Genomic DNA, 22376 nt, shown 5'->3' on the forward strand with positions numbered 1-22376 from the left:
GAATGCAGGGATGGTTTAATGTGCGCAAAACAATCAATGTGACACACCACATTAACAGATTGCAGAAGAAAAACCATATGATTATCTCTAATGACGCAGAGAAAGCATTTGATAAAATACAACACCCTTTCATGATGAAAACTCTAAGCTAACTAGGTATGGAAAGAACATTCCTCAAGACAATCAAAGCAATCTAAGAAAAACCCACAGCCAGCATCATATTCAATGGGGAAAAGTTGGAAGCATTTTCCACTGTGATCTGGCACCAGAAAGGGATGCCCACTCTCACCCCCTGCTATTCAATATAGTTCTGGAATTTCTAGCCAGAGCTATTAGGCAAGAAAAAGAAATTAAAGGGATACAAATTGGGAAGGAAGAACTCAAACCATCCCTCTTTGCAGATGATATGATTCTTTATTTAGGGGACCCAAGGGACTCTACTAAGAGACTATTGGAACTCATAGATGATTTGGCAAAGTAGCAGGGTATAAAATCAATGCACAAAAATCAACAGCTTTTGTATACACTGGCAATGCCACAGCTGAGGAAGAACTTCTAAGATCAATCCCATTCACAATAGCTACAAAAACAATCAAATACCTTGGAATAATTTTCACCAAGGACATTAAAGATCTCTACGATGAAAATTACACAACGTTAAAGAAAGAAATAGAAGAGGATACTAAAAAATGGAAAAATTTTTCCATGCTCATGGATTGGAAGAATCAATATCATCAAAATGACCCTTCTCCCAAAAGCAATTTATAGATTCAATGCAATACCAATCAAGATACCAAAGACCTTCTTCTCAGATCTGGAAAAAATGATGCTGAAATTCATATGGAGACACAGGAGACCTCGAATAGCTAAAGCAATCTTGTACAACAAAAACAAAGCCGGAGGCATCACAATACCAGATTTCAGGACATACTACAGGGCAGTTGTAATCAAAACAGCATGGTACTGGTACAGAAACAGATCAATAGAACAATGGAACAGAATAGAAAATCCAGAAATCAATCCAAACATCTACAGCCAACTTATATTTGATCAACGATCTAAAACCAATTCCTGGAGCAAGGACAGTCTATTCAATAAATGGTGCTGGGAAATCTGGATTTCCACATGCAGAATCATGAAGCAAGACCCTTACCTTTCACCTTACACAAAAATTCACTCAACATGGATTAAAGACTTAAATCTAAAATATACGACCTGACACCATCAAATTATTAGAGAGCCTTGAAAAAACCCTGCAAGATATAGGTACCGACAATGACTTCTTTGAAAACACCCCAGAAGCACAGGCAGTCAAAGCCAAAATTAACATTTGGGATTGCATCAAATTGAGAAGTTTCTGTACGGCAAAAGAAACAGTCAGGAAAGTGAAGAGGCGGGGAGACTTGGGACGCTCCACACATCGGCGCTGGAAGGGGAGGTGAGCTCAATAACCCGAGACATTGGTGGGGAAACGGGGGTCAGAATCTAGAGGGGGGCCGGAAAGTGCAGCAAACTCACTACCTGAAAGAAGAAAAAAAAAAAAGCTTCGGGGTTTCTCTTCCCCCTAACCTTGCAAAGGTTACAAGGCTGGAAGGCTAGAATTCCCAAGAGACAAAGAGCAGGCCTGCGCTCTGGATTTACATATCAATGGGGGAGAGCTAAGGAACTGAGTCACTACAATTCAGTAGCCTAGGCAACCCAGTGGGAGTCCAGAGGAGCCAAAGACTGGAAGCTAAATACCATCAATTCTGCACAGCCTTGCCCTGCGGTGTTACTTACCCCCTGAATAAATAAAATAAATAAATAAATAAAAAGAGAGAGATTTACCACGCATAACCTGAGGGTGTCACCTTTGCACACCCTTAACCTGGAAGAACCAGGCAGAGCTCTCAGGCCACACCCATCTCAAGCCTCCAAGGCTCCTCCAACAGCAGGCAGTCCACTTAACACGGACACAGTATAAATAAAAAAAAAAAGAAAAGAAAAAAAAACGCACAGTGACGCAAGAAGAATTAACTATGCCGAGTAACAAACACAGAAATAGAGGGAGCAAGATCAACGATGACACTATGATGCCTCCAAATAAGCAAAACACCCCAAGCCAAGAGTATGAAGATGATGAGATAGAAGAAATGCAAGATACGGATTTCAAAAAATTTATGATAAGAACATTTAGAAGTTTTCAAAAGCAAATCCTTGAACTACAGAAATCCTTAATGGACAAGATTGAAAATCTCTCTCGTGAAAACGAAATTTTAAGGAAGAGTCAAAATGAAACTCAGAAACTAGTAGAACAGGAAAGTGTTATAGTGAAGAGAAATCAAAATGAAATGAAGAGCTCAATAGATCAAATGACAAACACATTAGAAAGCCTTAAAAACAGAATGGGTGAAGCAGAAGAGAGAATATCGGACTTAGAAGATAGAGCACAGGAAAACATACAGTCAAACCAAAGAAAAGAAGAGGAAATTAGAAACCTAAAAAATATTGTTGGGAATCTACAGGATACTATCAAAAAAACCAACATCCGAGTTCTAGGAGTTCCTGAAGGCATGGAGAGAGAGAAAGGATTGGAAGGCCTTTTTAGTGAGATACTAGCAGAGAACTTTCCAGGTTTGGAGAAGGACAGAGATATCCTAGTACAGGAAGCTCATAGAACCCCCAATAAACATGACCAAAAGAGATCCTCACCACGACACGTGGTAATTAAACTTACCACAGTGAAACATAAAGAAAAGATCCTAAAATGTGCAAGAGAGAAACGTCAGATTACTCTCAGAGGATCTCCAATCAGACTCACAGCTGACTTCTCATCAGAAACCCTACAAGCTAGGAGGGAATGGCGAGACATAGCACAGGTGCTAAGAGAGAAAAATTGCCAGCCCAGAATATTATATCCTGCCAAGCTCTCATTTGTGAATGAAGGTGAAATAAAGACCTTTCATAGCAAACAGAAATTGAAAGACTTTGTGGCCACTCGTCCGGCCCTGCAAAAGATACTTAAAGATGTGCTACACTCAGAAACACAGAAACACGGCCATCAATATGAAAGAAGGGAAGGGAAGAACACCTACCAGTAAAAGAGCATGGGAAACTCAAAGCATATACTAGAAAATATTTCCGGGAAAATGGCAGGGCAAAGTCACTACGTATCAATAGTCACATTGAACATTAATGGTCTGAATTCTTCAGTTAAAAGACACCGTTTAGCTGACTGGCTCACAGAACACAACCCAACTATTTGTTGCCTACAAGAAACACATCTCTCTAACAAAGAGGCATGCAGACTGAAAGTGAAAGGTTGGAAAAAGATATTCCATGCCAACAGAAACCAAAAAAAAGCAGGTGTAGCCATATTAATATCAGACAAAATAAACTTTAATACAAAAACTGTTAAGAGAGACAAAGAGGGACACTATATAATGATTAAGGGTTCAATTCAACAGGAAGTTGTAACTATTATAAATGTATATGCACCTAATTACAGGGCACCGGTCTATTTAAAAGATATGTTAAGGGACTTAAAGGGAGATTTAGATTCCAATACAATAGTACTGGGGGACTTCAATACTCCACTCTCAGAAATAGACAGATCATCCGGACAGAAGATCAACAAGGAAACAGCAGATTTAATTGACACTATTGCCCAAATGGATCTAACAGATATATACAGAACTTTCAACCCTACATCTACAGACTTCACATTCTTCTCAGCAGCGCATGGAACCTTCTCTAGGATTGATCACATACTAGGACATAAAGCAAATCTCAGCAAATTTAAAAGAATTAGAATCATACCATGCAGCTTCTCAGACCACAGCGGAATGAAGCTGGAAATTAGCAACTCAGGAAACCCCAGAAAGTATGCAAACACATGGAGACTGAACAACATGCTCCTGAATGAACACTGGGTCATTCAAGAAATCAAAAGAGAAATCAAAAACTTTCTGGAAGTAAATGAAGACAACAACACAACATATCAAAACTTATGGGATACAGCAAAAGCAGTATTGAGAGGCAAATTTATAGCAATAGGTGCCTATACCAAGAAATTGGAAAGGTACCAAATAAATGAGCTTTCAGCGCACCTCAAGGACCTAGAAAAACTGCAGCAAACCAAACCCAAATCTAGTAGGAGAAGAGAAATAATTAAAACCAGAGAAGAAATTAACAGGATTGAATCCAAAAAAACATTACAAAAAATCAGCCAAGCGAGAAGCTGGTTTTTTGAAAAAATAAACAAAATTGACACCCCATTGGCCCAACTAACTAAAAAAAGAAGAGAAAAGACCCAAATCAATAAAATCAGAGATGAAAAAGGAAACGTAACAACAGACACCACAGAAATAAAAAGAATCATCAGAAATTACTACAAGGACCTGTACGCCAGCAAACAGGAAAACCTATCAGAAATGGATAGATTCCTGGACACATGCAACCTACCAAAATTGAACCATGAAGACATCGAAAACCTAAATAGACCCATAACTGAAACAGAAATTGAAACAGTAATAAAGGCCCTCCCAACAAAGAAAAGCCCAGGACCAGATGGATTCACCGCTGAATTCTACCAGACATTTAAAGAAGAACTAATCCCATTTCTTCTCAAACTATTCAGAACAATCGAAAAAGAGGGAATCCTCCCAAATTCTTTCTATGAAGCCAGCATCACCTTAATCCCTAAGCCAGAGAAAGATGCAGCACTGAAAGAAAATTACAGACCAATATCCCTGATGAACATAGACGCAAAAATCCTCAATAAAATTCTGGCCAATAGAATACAACAACACATCAGGAAAATCATCCACCCAGACCAAGTGGGATTCATCCCTGGTATGCAGGGATGGTTCAACATTCGCAAATCAATCAATGTGATTCACCACATTAACAGACTGCAGAAGAAAAACCATATGATTATCTCAATTGATGCAGAGAAAGCATTTGATAAAATTCAACACCCTTTTATGATGAAAACTCTAAGCAAATTGGGTATAGAAGGAACATTCCTCAATATAATCAAAGCAATTTATAAAAAACCCACAGCCAGCATCCTATTGAATGGGGAAAAGTTGGAAGCATTTCCACTGAAATCTGGCACCAGGCAGGGATGCCCACTCTCACCACTGCTATTTAACATAGTTCTGGAAGTTTTAGCCAGAGCCATCAGACAAGAAAAAGAAATCAAAGGAATACAAATCAAGAAGGAAGAAGTCAAACTATCCCTCTTTGCAGATGATATGATTCTGTACTTAGAGGATCCAAAGAACTCTACTAAGAGACTATTGGAACTCATAGAGGAGTTTGGCAAAGTGGCAGGATATAAAATCAACAGCCTTTGTATACACAAGCAATGCCATGACTGAGAAAGAGCTGCTAAGGTCAATCCCATTCACAATAGCTACAAAAACAATCAAATACCTTGGAATAAACTTAACCAAGGACGTTAAAGATCTCTACGATGAAAATTACAAAACCTTAAAGAAAGAAATAGAAGAGGATACCAAAAAATGGAAAAATCTTCCATGCTCATGGATTGGAAGAATCAACATCATCAAAATGTCCATTCTCCCAAAAGCAATTTATAGATTCAATGCAATCCCAATCAAGATACCAAAGACATTCTTCGCAGATCTAGAAAAAATGATGCTGAAATTCATATGGAGGCACAAGAGACCTCGAATAGCTAAAGCAATCTTGTACAACAAAAACAAAGCCGGAGGCATCACAATACCAGACTTCGGGACATACTACAGGGCAGTTGTAATCAAAACAGCATGGTACTGGTACAGAAACAGATGGATAGACCAATGGAACAGAATTGAAACACCAGAAATCAACCCAAACATCTACAGCCAACTTATATTTGATCAAGGATCTAAAACTAATTCCTGGAGCAAGGACAGTCTATTCAATAAATGGTGCTGGGAAAACTGGATTTCCACGTGCAGAAGCATGAAGCAAGACCCCTACCTTACACCTTACACAAAAATCCACTCAACGTGGATTAAAGACCTAAATCTACGTCCTGACACCATTAAGTTATTAGAGAACATTGGAGAAACCCTTCAAGATATTGGCACAGGCAAAGAATTTCTGGAAAAGACCCGGGAGGCACAGACAGTCAAAGCCAAAATCAACTATTGGGATTGCATCAAATTGAGAAGTTTCTGTACTGCAAAAGAAACAGTCAGGAGAGTGAAGAGACAACCGACAGAATGGGAAAAACTATTTGCAAACTATGCAACAGATAAAGGGTTAATAACCAGAATCTACAAAGAGATCAAGAAACTCCACAAAAACAAAACCAACAACCCACTTAAGAGATGGGCCAAGGACTTCAATAGACATTTTTCAAAAGAGGAAATCCAAATGGCCAACAGGCACATGAAAAAATGTTCAAGGTCACTAGCAATCAGGGAAATGCAAATCAAAACCACAATGAGGTTTCACCTCACCCCGGTTAGAATGGCTCACATACAGAAATCTACCAACAACAGATGCTGGCGAGGATGTGGGGAAAAAGGGACACTAACCCACTGTTGGTGGGAATGCAAACTGGTCAAGCCACTATGGAAATCAGTCTGGAGATTCCTCAGAAACCTGAATATAACCCTACCGTTCGACCCAGCCATCCCACTCCTTGGAATTTACCCAAAGAAGTTTAAATTGATAAACAAAAAAGCGGTCTGCACCCTAATGTTTATTGCAGCACAATTCACAATAGCCAAGACCTGGAACCAACCTAAATGCCCATCAACGGTAGACTGGATAAAGAAATTATGGGATATGTATTCTTTAGAGTACTATACCGCAGTAAGAAACAACGAAATCCAGTCATTTGCAACAAAATGGAGGAATCTGGAACACATCATGCTGAGTGAAGTAAGCCAGTCCCAAAGGGACAAATACCATATGTTCTCCCTGATCGGTGACAACTGACTCAACACCAAAAAGGAAACCTCCTGAAGTGAAATGGACACTATGAGAAATGGTGACTTGATCAGCATAGCTCTGACTGCTAATGGACAACTTAATACATTATCCCTCATAGTATTTTTTTTTGTCTGTTCTACTTAATATGACTGGTTTAATTCTGTAATTATCACACAGTTATTCTTAAGTGTTGAAAATTAACTGAAATGTGATCCCTGTTAAACATAAGAGTGGGAATAAGAGAGGGAAGAGATGTATAATTTGGGACATGCTCGGGCTGACTTGCCCCAATTGGTAGAGTTGGAAACATACCAGGGGATTCCAATTCAATCCCATCAAGGTGGCATGTGCCAATGCCATCTCACTACTCCAAGTGATCAATTTCAGTTCACAATTGATCATAATGAAAGGACTAAGAGTCAAAGGGAGCACATAAACAAGTCTAGTATCTGCTAACACCAACCGATAGAATAAATAAAGGGGAGAGTGATCCAACATGGGAAGTGAGATACTCAGCAGACTCATAGAATGGCGGATGTCCTAAATAGCACTCTGGCCTCAGAATCAGCCCTAAAGGCACTCAGATCTGGCTGAAAAGCCCATGAGAGTATTTCAGGCATGGAAAGCCAAGACACTCTGGCAAAAAGATCTCTGTGAGTGAGATCCCAGTGGAAAGAACAGGTCTTCAAAGAGGGAGGTGCCTTTCTCTGAAGGGAGGAGAGAACCTCCACTTTGACTATGACCGTGTCTAAACAAGATAAGAGTCGGAGAACTCAAGGGGCTTCCATAGCCTTGGAAACTCATAACTGGTGCATAGGGAGATTACTGATGCCATAAACAGGAGTGTCAATTGGTAAAGTCAACAACAGGAGTCACTGTGCACTTACTCCTCATGTAGGATCTCTGTCCTTAACGTGCTGTACACTGAGGCTTAATGCTATAACGAGTACTCAAACAGTATATTTCACTTTGTGTTTCTATGGGGGTGCAAACTGTTGAAATCTTTACTTAATGTACACTAAACGGATCTTCTGTAAAAAAAAAAAAAAAAAAAAAAAAGAAAGAAATTTTCAATTCCCAACTTGACTCTCACTGGGATTAAACATGACAATAGGTCTGATCTGATTTCATCATCATTTTAAAAAAATCATCTATTATTTTTCACTTTATGTTTCTGTGTGGGAGCAAACTGTTGAAATACTTACTTAAGGTATACTAAGCTGATCTTCTGTATATTAAGATAATCGAAAATGAATCTTGATGTGAATGGAAGGGGAGAGGGAGTGGGAAAGGGGAGGGTTGTTGGTGGGAGGGACGGTATGGGGGGGGAAGCCATTGTAACCCATGAGTCGTACTTTGGAAATTTATATTCATTAAATAAAAGATAAAAAAAAATAAAAAAAAATAAAATAAAAATGCTTGTGCCATCAAAAAAAAAAAAAAAGAATACTATACAACAGTCAAAAACAACAAAACCTGGTCATTTGCAACAAGATGGAGGAATCTGGAAAACATCATGCTGAGTGAATTGAGCCAGTCCCAAAGGGACAAATATCATATGTTCTCCCTGGTCGGCGACAACTAACTGAGCACCAAAGAGGAAACGTGTTGAAGTGAAATGGACACTATGAGAAACAGTGACTTGATTAGCTCTTGTCCTGACGGTTGATGTACAATGTAATACTTTATCCATTTTAGTATTTTTTTGTTCTAGTACCATTGGTTGAACTCTGTAATTAACACACAATTATTCTTAGGTGTTTAAATTTTAACTGAAAAGTGATCTCTGTTAGGAATTTGGAAAGCATTAAGCTGAGTGAAATAAGCCAGTCCCAAAGGGCAAAATCCCATATGTTCTCCCTGATTGGTGACAACTGACTGTACACCAAAAAGGAAACCTGTTAAAGTGAAACAAACACTATGAGAAACAGTGACTTGATCAGCATAGCCCTGACTGTTGATGAACAACTTAATACGTTATCCCTCTTAGATTTTTTTTGTTCTACTTAATACTTTTGGTTGAATACTGTAATCAATACACAGTTATTCTCAAGTGTTGAAACTTAACTGAAAAGTGATCGCTGTTAAATATAAGAGTGGGAATAAGAAAGGGAGGAGATGTGCAATTTGGGACATGCTCAAACTGACTTACTTCAAACGGTAGAGTTAGAAACATGCCAGGGGATTCCAATTCAATCCCATCAAGGTGGCATGTACCAATGCCATCTCACTAGTCCAAGTGATCAATTTCTGTTCACAATTGATCATAATGAAAGGACTAAGAGCCAAAGGGATCACATAAACAAGAATAGTATCTGTAAATACTAGCTGATAGAATAAAAATGGAGAGAATGATCCAACATGGGAAGCGAGATACACAGCAGACCTATAGAATGGCAGATGTCCTAAACAGCACTCTGGCCTCAGAATCAGCCCTTAAGGCATGTGGGTCCGGCTGAAAAGCCCATGAGAGTATTTCAGGCATGGAAAGCCAAGACACTCTGGGGGAAAAACAAAAACCTAAATGAAAGATCTCCACGAGTGAGATCCCAGGGGAAAGAATGAGTCATCAAAGAAGGAGGGACCTTTCTCTGAAGGGAGGAGAGAACTTCCACTTTGATCAAGGCCTTGTCTAAATATGATCAGAGTCGGTGAACTCAGGGGCTTCCATAGCCTTGGCAGCTCATGACAAGAGCCTAGGGTGATTACTGAGGCCATAAACAAGAGTGTCAATTTGTTAAGTCAACAACAGGAGTCACTGTGCACTTACTCCTCATGTAGGATCTCTGTCCTTAATGTGCTGTACATTGAGATTTAATGCTATAACTAGTACTCAAACAGTATTTTTCACTTTATATTTCTGTGTGGGAGCAAACTGTTGAAATCTTTAATTAATGTATGCTAAACTGATCTGTATATAAAGAGAATCGAAAATGAAACTTGATGTGAATGGAAGGGGAGAGGGAGTGGGAAAGGGGAGGGTGGTGGGTGGGATGGACGTTATGGGGGGGAAGCCATTGTAATCCATAAGCTGTACTTTGGAAATTTATATTCATTAAATAAAAGTTAAAAATAAAAAATAAAAAAATTTAAAAAATAAAAAACATTTAAAAAGCACCCACCAGAGGAGACATGAGATTTATTTTCTCCATGACTCAGGTGGTGGGTGGTACTCAAGTCCCCAAGTATAAGGTGGGACTTGAGAGCCTAGTTCTCCACCACCTAGCCACCTTATCTACCCCATGGTGAGGATACAGAATTGTGTCTCTCATGGTCCTCGTAAGGATTGCCTGACATGGAGGAGGAACATTAGAAATGTCCCATGTGCACAGTAGTTTTGTCCCATACTGGCTATTTATCCCCAGTCTGTTGGAAGAATTGGAAAAGGCTGGAAATGTGCCGGTGCTCGAGAATGTTTACTCAAAGATGGCATCATTCTGTACAGGATTTGTAGCCAGCTCTGTGACCTAGTGAGGGACTCTGGGTGTCTATCAGAACGAGGACTCCAGGACCCACAGATATTGCCTCTTTTGGTTAGTATAAGGACCTTAGTCTTGGGAAAAGTTGGAATGCTCTGGGTTGAATTGTGTCCTTCCCAAAGGACACCTTAAAGTCCTCACTCCCACTGCTTATGAGCAGGGTTTTACTTGGAAATAGGATCTTTGCAGATGGAACTAAAATGCAAGGTTAGGATGATGTAAATCTGGCATACAGTGGGATTCTAATCCAAATACTGATGTCTGGCTAAGAAGAGGAGAGTAGGACACAGACACATAGACACAAAAGAGAAGAGACTACCAGACAAGTAATACCAAAGACTGTGGGCAAACACCAGAAGCTGAAGAGGCGTAAGAGAGGGGCTTTCTCAGACTCTGAGAGAAAGCATAGCTTTGCCAACAGTTTGGTTTCAGCCTCCAGAAATGAGAGAGAATACATTTCTGTTGTTTTAAGCCCTCCTCAGCTCTCTGGAGAAATATTAGGAAACACTTTGACTTTTTGTTTCTTCTGTCCATCAATAAGTCAATGTACTCATCCACCTACCCACCCATTCACCAATCCATCCATTCATTCATCCATCTACTCTCCCCATCGATCTGTACACAGCTCACTTATTCACATGTCCTTTCATTTATTCGCCCATTTTTATTTGTTCATTCTCCTACCCACCAATCCATCCACTCATCCATCCATTTACCCACCCCATCCATCCATCCCTTATTCATTCTTCTATCCATTCATTTATTCACTCACCTTTTCATCCATCCTTCCATCCATCCATTTATTCATCTATCCACATACTCATGTACCCATCCATTTCCATGCAGTTATCCACTTAACTATTCAATTATCTATTCACTAATTTCTTCATTATCCATCCACACACAATCAATTCTCACCCATTCCTTCCATTTATTTGACTGTCCATTTATTTATCCATCCAATGATTCATCTATCCAGGCATTATTTATCCATCCACTCAGCCATTCATTTATGAAATTATCTGTTCATTATTTATGTGTATGCATTCATTTCCTAGTCATCTGTCCATGTATTCATTCATCCACCCATTTATTCATCTATCCAGGTATCCATTTATCCATCTATGTATCCTTTCATCCATCCACTCTTTTATTCAATTATCTATTTTTCATTCGTTCATTATTCACCCACACATTTAATTCTTACACAACTAGTCATCCACCTATTTATCTGTCCATTTATCCATCCATCCATTAACCACCCACACATCCATTCATTTATTCCTTATCCAGCCACTCACCCATCCTTCCATCTTCTATTATCCATTCATTCATCCATCCAGCTACTCATTTTCTATGCCAACCACTCATTCACTCATTCATTCATTCATTCATTCATTCATCTATCCCTTTATTATCTCATCCCTGTAATCAGTTACTCATTTATTCATCCATTTAACTCATCTATTCATTCATTAACTATCTATCAATCCATTCATCTATATACCCATCCCTTTATCCACTCATGCACCACTTATTAATTCCTCATTCATTCATTTGTTCATTCACTTATGCATTCATCCATGCAACTAACCATTCAACAAACAGTATGGATCCACAGTAGTTTTTTCTAGTCTCTTACCGACAAAACCACACAAATGTCCTGCCCATTTGTTCTCTATGGCTGTAACTGATGCAAAGAATTTAGCACCTCTCTTATTCTATGTGAATGGTTGCTGATCTGTCCCTGTCCTGGATGAGAGGTGGCCTTTCCCTGTCTCTCTAAGAACCTGTGTGTATTCAGTACCCAGAACCCAATGCCTCCAAGTCCAGTCCAGAAGCATGTTGAAGGGCAATTTGTTGGGGGAGGGTTCCAAGGTGGCAGAGGGGGGAGGAAGCTTACTGATCTAGTCCAGAAGATAGTTTTAAAAAGTGGAGGTAGTGTAGTCTCAGAAAAGAGTTCAGAAAAAAATGGCAAAGGAAACTCTACTTAAATTAGAGGGACACGGTGGACCTACATGGAGGGCATGTGCACCCATGGTTTGGGACTCTGATAGCTGAGAGCCTACACACAAGTGCTAGAAAATGAGGTGAGATGAGACTGCAGTATCCTGAGGCACTGACAAAAAAAGTGTCAGCAAGAGCCTAGAGGGAATAAGGCTCAAAGACCTGTGGGATAAAGTGTACCAGCCTAACTAGAGGAGAGAGAAAAAAATGATGGTATGGACACATTTATCTCTCCCTCTGATCACCTCACAAAGGCATACAAGATGATAGATCACCCACATTTTGTACATATGTTAACAGCTGTGCAAGCCTGTGTCTGTACCTGCAATCAGCTGAGTGGAGACTCCTGACTCTGGTGGGGAGAAATAACATGGGACTAGGAGCTTATGACTGTGAAGCTTCTGAACTGAGACTGTGAAAAAAAGAAAAAAAAAACTGAGGGTGTGTGGGAGAACTTACAGTGCGGCTGAGATTTTGAGCAGTCTTAGTGGGAGGTGCCACAAGCTAGGGAGTCCTGGTTACCTGGTAAGAGACATTGCAAGGGAATCTTAACTTACACTGAAGACTGAACAGATCCTTTCTGTGGTCCTTAGGACAGAGCAGGCACAGCTCCAGCTGTTGTGGCTGGCTAGAGAGTGAACCAGCAGGTGGAAGACCTCTTTTTCTTTCTCTTTCTCTTTCTTTTCTTTCTTTCTTTCTTTCTTTCTTTCTTTCTTTCTTTCTTTCTTTCTTTCTTTCTTTCTTTCTTTCTTTCTTTCTCTCTTTCTCTCTTTCTCTCTCTTTCTCTCTCTCTCTCTCTCTCTCTCTCTCTCTCTCTCTCTCTCTCTCTCTTTTCCTCTCCTTCTATGTGTAACTTTGCCTTTCAAATACATACATAATCTTTAAAAAAACACAGAGCATTGTAATTCATGTACTTCTTCAGTCCTCTCTGTAGAATGCACAGTGAAAAATATCACAGGTTCAAGCCCACATTTAGTTTTTGAGCATATGAGTAGGTGTGGCAGATATGACTTCTACACAAATGGCTGGATTCTGGTTCTCAGAAAGTGGGAAAAAATCCTGGCTATTTTCCTCCCAGACTAGATCTGCAAGAAGACTTTGCATGTGGATGAACTTCACTATGGGTCTGCCATCAGCAGTTGCCTCCCCAAATATAGTCTGGCTTCCACCTGTCCTGCCCATCTTCAATAATCACATCAGAACCCTCCCTGGCTTATATACCCTCTCCTTTGTCTGCAGTGAAGTTCCTGTGCTCACAGAACAAGGCTTGTCCCTGAAGCCATTTGGCTCTGTCCCTCCACCCATGTTTCCTCACAAATCCCACCAATGCCAAGGACTCTATAAACCCTGGCTTCAGGACTGTCATATTTTTTTGACTTTTATTTAATAAATATAAATTTCTAAACTACAGCTTTTGGATAATAGTGGCTTTCTGCTGGGATCTCACTCGCAGCAATATTTCATTTAGGTCTTTTTTATTTTTGCCAGAGTGTCTAGGCTTTCCATGCCTAAAATATTCTCATGGCTCTTCAGCCAGATCCAAATGCCTTAAGGGCTGATTCTGAGGCCAGAGTGCTGTTTAGGACATCTGCCATTCTATGAATCTGCTGGGTATCCCACTTCCCATGCTGGATCATTCTCTCCTTTTTAATTCTATCTGTTAGTATTAGCAGACACTACTCTTGTTTACGTGATCCCTTTGACTCTTAATCCTATCATTATGATCAATTGCGAGCTGAAACTGATCACTTGGACTAGTGAGATGGCACTGGTACATGCCACCTTGATGGGATTGTATTGGAATCCCCTGGCACGTTTCTAACTCTACCACTAGGGGCAAGTCAGATTGAGCATGTCCCACATTGTATACCTCCTGCCTCTCTTATTCCCACTGTTATATTTAACAGGGATCACTTTTCAGTTAAATTTAAACAACTAAGAATAATTGTGTGTTAATTAAAGAGTTCAACCAATAGTATTAAGTAAAATTAAAAAAATACTACAAGGGATAAAGTAGCAAGTTTTCATCAACAGTCAGGGCAAGGGCTAATCAAGTCACTATTCCTCATAGTGTCCCTCTCACTTCAACAGGTTTCCTTTTTTGTGCTTGGTTAGTTGTCATCATTCAGGGAGAACATATGATATTTGTCCCTTTGGGACTGGCTCAATTCACTCAGCATGATGTTTTCCAGATTCCTCCATTTTGTTGCAAATGACCGGGTTCCATTTTTTTTTTACTGCTGTATAGTATTCTATAGAGTACATGCCCCATAATTTCTTTATCCAGTCCACTGGTGATGGGCATTTAGGTTGATTCCAGGTCTTAGCTATTGTGAATTGAACTGCAATAAGCATTGAGGTGCAGACAGCCTTTTTATTTGTCAATATAATTTCCTTTGGGTAAATTCCAAGGAGTGGGATGGCTGGGTTGTATGGTAGGGTTATATTCAGGTTTCTGAAGAATCTCCAGACTGAATTCCATAGAGGCTTAACCAGTTTGCATTCCCACCAACAGTGGGTAGGTGTCCCTTTTTCCCCACATCCTCACCAGCATCTGTTGTTGGTAGATTTCTGAATGTGAGCCATTCTAACCGGGGTGAGGTGAAGCCTCATTGTGGTTCTGATTTGCATTTCCCTGAGTGCTAATGATCCTGAACATTTTTTCATGTGCCTGTTGGGCCATTTGGATTTCCTCTTTTGAAAATGTCTATTGAGGTCCTTGGCCCTTCTCGTAAGTGTGTTGTTTGTTTTATTTTTGTGGAGTTTCTTGATCTCTTTGTAGGTTCTGGTTACTAATCTTTTGTCTGCTGCAGAGTTTGCAAATATTTTTTCCCATTCTGTCAGTTGCCTCTTCACTCGCCTGACTGTTTCTTTTGCAGTACAGAAACTTCTCAATCTGAAGTAATCCAAATAGTTGATTTTGGCTTTGACTGCCTGTGCCTCCAGAGTCTTTTCCAAGAAGTCTTTGCCGGTTCCAATATCTTGCAGGGTTTCTCCAATGTTCTCTAATAATTTGATGGTGTTGGGTCATGGATTTAGGTCTTTAATCCGTGTTGAGTGGATTTTTGTGTAAGGTGAAAGGTAAGGGTCTTGCTTCATGCTTCTGCACGTGGAAATCCAATTTTCCCAGCACCATTTGTTGAATTGACTGTCCTTGCTCCAGGAATTGGTTTTAGCTCCTTGATCAAATATGAGTTGGCTGTAGATGTTTGGGTTGATTTCTGGTGTTTCAATTCTGTTCCATTGGTCTATCCATCTGTTTCTGTACCAGTACCATGCTGTTTTGATTACAACTGCCCTGTAGTATGTCCTGAAATCTGGTATTGTGATGCCTCCGGCTTTGTTTTTGTTGTACAAGATTGTGTTAGCTATTCGAGGTCTCCTGTGTCTCCATATGAATTTCAGCATCATTTTATCCAGATCTGAGAAGAAGGTCTTTGGTATCTTGATTGGTATCGCATTGAATCTATAAATTGCTTTTGGGAGAATGGACATTTTGCAGATATTGATTCTTCCAATACTGGGACTTTTTTTTCCAATTTACTGGGAGGTTTTCTTCCTTTACCTTCTTTTGTATTGATATCCATGTTTCTGTGTTTCTGTGTGCAACACATCTTTAAGCATCTTTTGCAGGGCTGGACGAGTGGCGACAAATTCTTTCAATTTCTGTTTGCTATGAAAGGTCTTTATTTCACCTTCATTCACAAATGAGTGATTTGCAGGATATAATATTCTGGGCTGGCAGTTTTTCTCTCTTTGTACCTGTGCTATGTCTCGCCATTCCCTCCTAGCCTGTAGTGTTTCTGATGAGAAGTCAGCTGTGAGTCTGATTGGAGATCCTCTGAGAGTAATCTGACATTTCTGTCTTGCACATTTTAGAATCTTTTCTTTATGTTTCTCTGTGGTGAGTTTGATTACAATGTGTCATGGTGAGGATCTCTTAGGTCATGTTAACTAGGGGTTCTGTGAGCTTCCTGTACTAGGATGTCTCTGTCCTTCTCCAAACCTGGGAAGTTCTCTGCTGGTAGCTCACTGAAAAGGCCTTCTAATCCTTTCTCTCTCTCTCTCCATGCTCCAGGAATTCCTAGACCCAAATGTTGGGTTTTTTGATTCCAACCATTATTTTTTAGATTTCTACTTTCCTCTTTTTTTCTTTGGTTTGACTCTATACTTTCCTGTGCTGTCTTCTAAGTCCTATATTCTCTCTTCTGCTTCACTCATTCTGTTTCTAAGGCTCTTAAATGTGTTTGTCATCTGTTCCATTGCATTCTTCATTTCATTTTGATTTATCTTCATTGTTTCAATTTCATGTTCTACTAAATCCTGCATTTCATTATGATTCCTCCTTAAGATTTCCTTTCCACGAGAGAGATTTTCTATCCTGTCCAGTATGGATTTCTTTAGCTCATGAATTTGTTTTTGATAACTTCTTAATGTTCTTATTATACATTTTTTGAAATGCGTATCTTGAATTTCTTGCATCCCATCATCTTCATAATCTTGAATTGGAGTGTCATGTTCATTTGGGGGCGTCATAGTGTCTTCCTTGTTCTTGTCTCCTCAGTTTCTGCATTTGTTGCTTGGCCTTGTGGAGATATTCTTTGGTTTCTTTTTTTTTTTTTTTCCTCACTGTGGTGGCTTCTCTCATTATACTGTGACTCCAGATTAAGTGGACTGTCTGCTTTTGGCGGCTCTCTAGAGGCTTGAGCTGGGTGTGGCCAGAGAGCTCTGTTCAGTTCTTCAGGGTTAGGGGTATGCCAAAGGTGACACACCCAGGTTTGGTATGGGAAATTTTCTCTCTCTCTCTCTCTCTCTCTCTCTCTCTCTCTCTCTCTCTCTCTCTCTCTTCAGAAGGGAAGTAATTCTGCCCAGCTGAGCTCTTCTCTTTGATGGCAATCAGTGCCTGAGCACTAGCCCCAGTGGTTACAATATTCATCTGCTCTGTCCCAAGGACCATGCAAAGGATCTGTGCAGTCCTCAGTGTAAGCTCAGATTCCCCTGCAATGTCTCCCACTGGGTTGCCACAGTTATCGATTTTTTGGTGTCTCCCACAGAGAGTACTCACGTCTCAGGCACACTGTGAGTTCTCCCACACACCCTCAGGTTTGTTTGTTTGTTTGTTTTTTTCACAGTCCCAAATCATAAGCTCCACACTTTCACTAGGTCTTAATCTCCTGTTATTTCTCCTCACCACAGTCCGGTTTTTCTGCTTGGCTGAGGGAGGGCACAGCCCTGAGCTGGTGCAGCTATTATGTATGTCCAAAATGGCACCTGCTGTATTATTTTCCCCACTTTTATAAGAGGAGGGAAAGAGAGAATCATGTCTATACCGGTCTCTTATTTTATTTATTTATTTTTCTCTCCTCTAGTTAGCCTGGTGAACTTTCTCCCATGGGGCTTCAAGCTTCGTTCCCTCTAGGCACTTCTTGCTGCTTTTCCATCAGTGTCTCTGGCTACTGCAGTTTCGCCTCACCTCCCTTTTCAGCGCTGGTATGTAGACTCGGCGGCTGGGGTCCTGAGCCATGGGTGCCCATGCCACCCACGTAGGTCCACTGTGTCCCACTAGTTCCAGAAGAGTTTCTTCTGCAGTTTTTCCCTAACTCTTCCCTGAGACTTCACTATCTCCACTTTTACTAAACCATCTTTTCCTGGACTTTCAGTGTGCCCCCTCCCTATTCTGCCATCTTGGAGTACCTTGGACTGTCATATTTTTGCTGGAAACTTCCATGGTTTGTCCAAGTCTGACATGCAGCTACAAATTCCTGAATGAGGCCAGCTATGGATCTATGCATGACAATGTCCTGTCCATCAGGAGCACACACCAATCCTGACCAGTCATCCTTTGGCACTTCATGTGTGGCCTCAGTAGTCTTACTGAGTCTTGGAAGCCTCCACTCCCTGAACTCTTATTGTATAAAGCCTGTGGAGTCATGTCTTATTTTGTTGCTCATTTTTAAAAAGTTTTTCATGTACTTGAGAGGAGAGAGGATGGGTGGGGGGAGAGGGAGGGAGAGAGAGACAGAGAGAGAGACTGAGATGGAGTGAATCTGTATGTCTGTTTAAATCCCCAAATGTCCACAATGGCTGGAAATGTGTCTGGTTAAAGTCTGGAGACAGATTCTCAATCCAAGTTTTCCACATGGGTAACTGGGACCCAGGTACCTCCCAGGGTGCATTAGTAGGAAGCTGGAATCTTCATTCAGGCACTCCAACGTGAGATGCAGGCGTGTCTGTTTTTTGTTGTTTTGTTTTGTTTTTGAAGAAGTATTTTATTTATTTGAAAGACAGAGAGGTAGAGACAGGAAGAGAGCAAGGTCTTCCTTTCCACTGGTTCACTCCCCAAATGACTGCAATGGCCAGAGCTGAGTTGATCTGAAGCCGAGAGCCTGGAGCTTCTTCCAGGTCTCCACACGGGTGCAGGGACCCAAGGACTTGGGCCATCTTCTCCTGCTTTCCCAGGCCATAGCAGAGAGCTGGATCAGAAAAGGAGCAGCAGGGGCTCAAACTGGTTTCCATATGGGATGCTCGTGCTGCAGGCTGAGGCTCTACCCACTATGCCACAGAACTGGCCCAAGATGCAGGTGTTTTACCCAGTGTCTTCCTCATGCAAAACATTTGCCGGCTATGTTATTTTCAATGATGCAAGTAATTGTATATATTTACAGGGGCAATGTGACCCTTTGATACATGTACAAAGGACATTTTAAAAAAATTAATGGAAATGTCTAGGCATGAATTGCAAAAAATGTTTACACCAGAAAACACTTAAGTTTTTTATTACATTTTGCACAAGCTTTGAGAAGTACCCTTTTATGCAGTGTTAAGTAATGATAAAATCACATGCAGAAAGCACTGAGCCATCCCCAGCATCTCCTTCTGAGTTTCCCACATCAGTACATCAGGTGTACAAGGCAGTGACCTTCCTCAAGAGGTCCATCCAGGTTTCCCTATTACTTCAGCAGGTGCACAATGCTCTGAACCATCCCTAGCAGCTTCAACAGCCTCATCTGGATCTCCCAGGCAGGTATAACAGGTGCATAGTAAGAGCCTGTGACATCTGTGCTGGAAACACAGGTGGCGCTCCTGGACACGGGTCAGCTTCCTGTCCTCCTGCTGCACCTCTGTGGAGTCCCCTGTGCAGCTTTGGCGATGGCTCAACGCCTTGTGCATCTGCTACGTACACATATCTTTGAAGCACGAGAGGTAATCAGAAGGCGCACAGCCCATCCCAAGACTTTACCCCATCTCGCATGTTGGACGTAAGAGACAGGCCCCTGACCGGTCGAGGGACCTGCCATTCTCTGCCCCAAACCTGCCTTGCTCAGCCCGTGTCTCCCTCCGAATGAACCTGAGCAGCGCGAGTCTGCGTGCGGGACCCCGCCTGCAGCCAGTTCCTGCCCCGTGATGGACTGGGGACCTGCCGGCCTGCACCCAGAAGCGTCCCCACGGCCCTCCGGCTTTGCCCTGAGTGCTCAGCAGACCTCTCCGTCTGCTCCTAGAGATCGCCCACTTCCAGTCATGAGGCCAGCTGTGCCTTGTTCCCGCCCCCTGCCTGCTCCTGATTAGACAGAGGACCTGACCGTCTGCACCCAGAGGCCCTCCGCTTCCTCGACCGCGGTCCGCCCCTGAGGAGAGGAGGGCACTGGCTGGCTGCGCCCAGAACCCCGCCTCGTACCGTGACCCTCCCTGTCCAAGACCACCTGGGGGAATTGCCCGTCTGCCCCAAGAACTCCCACCACGTCCCCTCTCCTGACTGGACAGACCACCAGCCGGTCGGAGCCCACACCCTGCCTTCTTCCCCACCCTGCTTGTCCCTGACCAGAGGGCAGACCTGTCATAGGCCGGCCAAAGCCCGCCACCTTCTCCCCTGGCAGGGCCCGACTGGACGAGGGTGTGCCAGCAGCGAGCACTCCGAAACCGGCTTCGCTCCCTCCCCTGCCTTCCCTGATTGGGCAGCGTGCGTGTCACTCGGCCACGGGGCCAGTAGTCATTGCCCCTTTCATCCCCACCCCCCGCCTTCGTCACTGAGTGCCCTCAGAGGACAGTGGCCCTGCCAATCTGCTCCCGGGACTTAGGAGTCCTCGGAACCCCCTTCCCAGCACCCTGCGGGAGAGAGAGCTGCCTGACGAGCTTGTCTTCACACGGCACCGCCCTCTTCTGCGTCTCTGCTCGCCCTTGATTGGAAGAGGCCCTGCCAATCTGCGCGAGGTCCAGCCCTCCTCCGTCGGCCCCTCCTCTCAGTGCCCCTGACTGGCTGAGACAGCAGCCAGTCTCGGCGCCTCGAGCCACGCCCCTCGCGGCTCCTGACTGGACGCGGGAAGTGACGTCTGCGCGCACAACGCGGCAGTCGTCCCGCCCATGTCCAGCTCGGAACGGACCGGGCAGCTTCGGGTCTGTGTCCCGCACGTCCCTGGCAGCCCCTGAGCGGGCGCGTACCCTCCTGTCCGTCCGCCAGAACCTCGCCCTGGAGCTTGGCCCTGCCTGCCCTTGTCTGGGAGGAGGAACGCGCAGTAGGAGCCCAGAACCTGTCTTCTGCCACGCTGCCTGCCCGCGCCCAGCACGGGCGGGACAGGCCGGACTGTTCCTCCTCATCCAGCAGAGCCACTCAGGGCCGGGCAGAGGGCGAGGTTCTGAACCTAGACCTGCGCCTCACTCGTCCAGGGAGGCCAGGCAGCCACCGGCGAGGAAGGAGGTGGCGTTCTGCGCGCGCACTGGAAAAAGTCATTAGCGGCAGTGCAGAGGGCGGCAGGAGGCGCACTCGGGCGGCTTCCGGGTCGTGTTAGGGGCAGCAGGAGCGCTGAGGGGCTGGGGTGCTGGCGGGAGACTGACAGATTCTCGGTCCAGTCAGGGGCAGAAGGAGCGCCAAGGGGGTGGGGTTTAGGCGGGAGACTGACAGGTTCCCCGTCCAGTCAGGGGCAGGCAGGGGAGAGAATGAGGTGGGTTTCTTGCAACAGACTGACAGGTTCCCCGTCCAGTCAAGAGCAGGCAGTGGAGCCTAAAGGGGTGGGGTTCTTGCGGCAGACTGACAGTAGGACAGGCAGGGGAAGCAAGGAGGTGGGGTTCTGGCGGGAGACTGACAGGTTCCCGGTCCCGTCAGGGGCAGTCAGGGCAGCCTCAGGGGGTGGGGTTCTAGGCGCAGACAGGCAGGTTCCAGGTCCAGTGAGGGACAGGCAGGGGGTGGACGTTGGGGAGGGGGCGGAAGTTTTGTGGGCTTTATTATCTGGCTGGCATGTTGCCCGTCCACTCACTGGCAGGCATGGGCGGGCCGAGCCCAAACTGGCATCTCCGTCGTCCAATCAAGGGCAGGGAGGGCGGTGAACAGGACAGGACTTCTGGGTCCAGGTTGGCCAGAGCAGCGTCCATTCATGGCGGGCAGGGGAAAAGAGTGGAGGTGTTGTGTGCCAAAATGTGCAGTCAGGGAGACTGCGACTAGGGCCGGGGGAAGAGGGCGGGCTTCATGTTCTGCATGAAAGATCTGTGAGTGAGATCCCAGTGGAAAGAGCAGGTCATCAAAGAAGGAGGTACCTTTCTCTGAAGGGAGGAGAGAACCTCCACTTTGACTACGACCTTGTCTAAATAGGATCAGAGTCGGTGAACTCAAAAGGCTTCCATAGCCTTGGAAACTCATGACAAGAGCCTCGAGTGGTCACTGACGTCAAAAATAAGAGTGTCCGTTTTTAGATCAACAACAGGAATTCACTGTGCAGTTACCCGCATGTTGGACCTCTGTCATTCATGAGGTGTAGTATGAGAATTAACAGTACACCTTCAAACTGCACTTTATGTATTTGTGTGGGTGTAAACAGTTGAAATCTCTACTTAGTATTGAGTTGGTCTTGTGCATATTAAACTCAATTAAAAACTTACCTTAATGAAAAATGGAACCGGAAAAGGTGTAGGAGGTGGGATGGGAGTGGGGTGGAAGGGTGGGAATTGGGGGAAAAACACTATATTCCT

The 22376-nt window shown here is 43.2% G+C and overlaps 1 pseudogene; it reads right to left on the minus strand.

Moving 5' to 3' along the window:
• Window positions 1-21786, minus strand: part of LOC149119150 (PRKR-interacting protein 1 pseudogene) — a 43547-nt pseudogene extending 21761 nt beyond the window's left edge.
• Window positions 21787-22376: the final 590 nt, after the last annotated feature.

This window comes from Oryctolagus cuniculus, chromosome Y (assembly GCF_051225735.1).
Source record: "Oryctolagus cuniculus isolate XC-2025 breed Fujian yellow rabbit chromosome Y, ASM5122573v1, whole genome shotgun sequence".
NCBI classification, from domain to species: domain Eukaryota; kingdom Metazoa; phylum Chordata; class Mammalia; order Lagomorpha; family Leporidae; genus Oryctolagus; species Oryctolagus cuniculus.